Source organism: Myotis davidii, unplaced genomic scaffold (assembly GCF_000327345.1).
Source record: "Myotis davidii unplaced genomic scaffold, ASM32734v1 scaffold698, whole genome shotgun sequence".
NCBI classification, from domain to species: Eukaryota; Metazoa; Chordata; class Mammalia; order Chiroptera; family Vespertilionidae; genus Myotis; species Myotis davidii.
In genome coordinates, this window is record NW_006290032.1 from 24,574 (window position 1) to 28,578 (window position 4,005).

Genomic DNA, 4,005 nt, shown 5'->3' on the forward strand with positions numbered 1-4,005 from the left:
CTGGCCGGACCCTGGGCCTCCTGCCTCAGGAGCGGCTGCTCGGGGGCAGCGCAGGAAGCTGCAGAATGCTTACCGGTCGGAAGCGCTCTGGGCTCCTCGGAGAACTAAGAGCTGCAGATGTTGCAGGAAGAGCCCATCACAGAGACGCTCTCTCATCACCACGGGGACTGAGTGATCCGCGGTGCACAGGGTAACACAGTAAACACGGTGCACACGGTACATACAGTAGGAAGGTCCTGTGTTCACGGGTGAAGCTCGCAGGGACCAGGCGGGCCTCATGGGGCGTCGCAGCCCAGCGTCAGCTCAGGGCGTCCTGACTGCACCCCAGCGACAGGAAGGGACTCTAACAGCCCGGCTCTGTCTCTGGCAGAACCCCAGCGCCCTGGGGGCTCCAGCAAAACGGGCTGAGCTCTGCCGGGCTGCCCGCGTGCCTGTTTCTACACAACCAGGCGGACAGACTCCAGAGGAGCGAACTGTCTTTTTTACTTTAGAACGAGGCTCACGTTCGGCCCAGCAGCGCGGCTCGGGGGTTGAGCATCCACGTAGGAACCAGGAGGTCAGGGTTCGATTCCCAGTCAGGGCACAGGCCCGGTTGTGGGCTGGATCCCCTGTAAGGGGCGTGCAGGAGGCAGCTGACCCATGACTCTCTCTCATCACTGATGTTTCCATCTCTCTCCCTCTCCCCTCCTCTCTGAAATCAGTACAAATATATTTTTTAAAACTGGCAGTGATACAATCTATAATAATAAAAGCCTAATGTGCTAATTAGACCAGATGCCCTTCCGGACGACCTTCCGGATGAAGCCGGGGCTGCGAGGGAAGCCCAGGTCCCGGGTGCCAGAGGGAAGCCGGTGCCGGCAGCCGGGGGAAGGGAAGCCAGCTCCTGCAGGAATTCTGTGCACCGGGCCTCTGGTGTGATAATATGCCTGGAAGAAGCCCGGACTATGGGAAAGTGGCAGGTAAAGGGGTGACCGGTGGCGGTGTCGCCCGCCCGGACTGTGGCTCCGGGGTCGCTGGGAGCGGCTGGGACACAGCGGAGCCCGAGCGGCCTCGCCCGACCCGTCTGTTGTCCGAGGGAAGACTTGGTGCTCTGTTTGGAGAACAAGGAGACGCATCCAGAAGCCCTTCCTCTGTTGAACAAAAGTGAGGGAATTTGAAATCTCTTGACGGCTCCTTAGTTAGAAAGGGGGATTCGCTCAGTTCTTAGTAATGGTCCATGGCAGGTCAGTGTACCCCACTTTCATCTCCTGTGCTCTCTCGCCTGAGCACGGCTGGCATCACTCGGAGATGCCACGGGAGCCAGGAGCCCGGGACACGCCCCGCCTCCCACAGCCGCAGGGAGAAGGGTGTCTGTTGGCTGCTTTCTTTCATCAGGAAGCGGAATCAATGTGATCAGAGGCTGTTTAGGGACAAAGAGCACCCTTTGCCTCACCGCTGCCGTGGGGGGAGGGCGGGAGTAGCCTCTCTAACGGGGTGAGAAACCTCTTGAGTGGCAGATTCCCCTGGAAATAGGAGGCATTGCAATGACTAGAATCATTGGCCTGATTGTTTTAACCAGTTAACTGCCACATGTCCAAGACAAAAACCACCCCACACGCCATGGTATTTCGAATTTAATTTAAAAAACCAATTTGCAATCTATACTGATAAAAGGGTACTATGCTAATTAGACTGGGAGACCTTCCGGACAAAGCCAGGGTGGTGGGGCTGAGGCAGAGGCCGTTAGGGACAATCAGGAGAGCAGGGCAGTTGGGTGCAATCAGGAGAGTGGGGAAGGGCAGTTGGGAGTGAGCAGGCCGGTGGTGGAGGGCAGTTGGGAGCGAGCAGGCCGGTAGGCAGAGTGGTTAGGGGCAATCAGGCAGGCAGGCAGGCAGGTGAGGAGCCAGCGGTCCCAGATTGCAAGAGGGATGTCTGACTGCTGGGATTGGGCCTAAACCGGCAGTCGGACATCCCCCGAGGGTCCCAGATGGGAGAGGGTGCAGGCCAGGCTGAGGGACACCCCTACCCCGTGCATGAATTTTGTGCACCGGGCCACTAGTGAATATTATGATTGCCTGATTACCTGTAACTGGAAATCACCAAGTGTCATATCGCTGCTTCCTTTCAGTTTATATAATGATGCGCCTTCAGCAATACCATCGCATTGATTTTCTCATTGACCAGATAGAGTGTCTGTAGATGCTTATGGCGTACAGAGGGTTGAAGTATCATCATAAGGCAGTGTGCGTAGCGCTATAACCTGAGACGATAGTGTTCCCAGTAACTGCAGACCCGCAGACCTGGCCTGACCACTACGGACCCGGGGGATGAGGTGGGGCTGCAAGCTCCCAGTGTCTCAGGCGCCCTGGGCCTTCCGGCGACCAGCCCCGGCCAGGAGCCACCACCACTGCCCCGGCAGAACCAAATGCACGGCCTCACCAGGAAACCCCCAGGGATCCAGGAGCCCTGTGCTAGGAACCGGGTCAGAGACCAAAGATATATTTCAATAATATACTATATATATTATTGATTTCAGAGAGCGAGAGATAGAAACATCAATCATGAGAGAGAATCATGGATCGGCTGCCTCCTGCACGCCCCACACTGGGGATGGAGCCCGCAACCCGGGCCTGTGCCCCGACTGGGAATCGAACCCTGACCTCCTGGTTCATAGGTGGATGCTCAACCACTGAGCCACACTGGCCAGGCCTTTTCTAGTATTTTAAAAGGTACTTTTAAAAAAATGTTCCTTTAAAAAAAGAAAAAGTTATTACACAATGCTGGGATCATCTTGCTGCCTCCAAAGAAAACAATACTGAGTTTATTGCCAGACAGACGGGCACAGATGTCAATGTCACAGACACCTCTTCTGGGGGGCGGGGAGGAAAGGGAGCGTATTTCCAGGGTGAGCTCGCTCTCGCGGACGCACGGACACCCTCTGTTCTCCGGCTCCCTGGGTTTGTCACTAATAACAGCAGCGCTGAAGCCAGCCCCACGTCTCACAGAGGCCTAAGGAGACGTCAGAGCAATTACCTTCACGTCCACTCCGACGCCGTGAGGAATGACTCCGGGGTCACCTGAGTGTCTCTGACGTTGCTTCGCTGCCGTTTCACACGCGATAGGGACACGGTTACGCCAACTGAACGGTCAGGCTGTAGGGTGGGAGCTCCTCTGGGAATGAGGCGGACGGTGAAGCTGATGGCTGCATTGTTTTAAAGGATCATCTAGCTCAATGGTTCTCAGCCTGTGGGTCGCGACCCCTTTGGGGGTCGAACGACCCTTTCACAGGGGTCGCCTAAGACCATCGGAAAACACATCTATAATTACGTATTGTTTTTGTGATGAATCACTATGCTTTCATGATGTTCAATTTGTAACAATGAAATTGGGGGTCACCACAGCATGAGGAGCTGTATTAAAGGGTCGCGACGTTAGGAAGGTTGAGAACCACTGATCTAGCTGATAGAATCCCAACAGACCACAAGCTCAACCAATTCAATAAAATAAGCTGGCCCGGCTGGTGTGGCTCAGCGGTTGAGCGTGGACCCAGAAACAAAGGGGTCGACGTTTCAATTCCCGGTCAGGGCACATGCTTTGGCTGCCGGCTCGATCCCCAGTGTGGGGCGTGCAGAGGTCAGCGATCACTGATGTTCCTCTCTCATCAATGTCTCTCTCCCTCCTCCTTCCTGTCTCTCTAAAAGAAATCAATAAAAACATATTCGCCCTGGCTGGTGTTGCTCAGTGGGTAGAGCATCAGCCCGAGGGCTGAAGGGTCCCACGTTTGATTCCGGTTAAGGGCCCAGGCCTGGGTTGGAGGCTCCGGCCCCAGTAGGGGGCGTGCAGGAGGCAGCTGCTAGATATTTTTAAAGAGAAAACGGCTGCTTTGGCCAATGTCACTGAGATATCAAGCACAAAAATTCGTGCCTGCTCCCAAGTGAGAATGCTCGTAGCCCACACCCCGAAGGGCCAAGTGCTGGAATTTGAACAGAATGGGAACCGAACTGTGAACCCGAAGCCGTCTCCTGG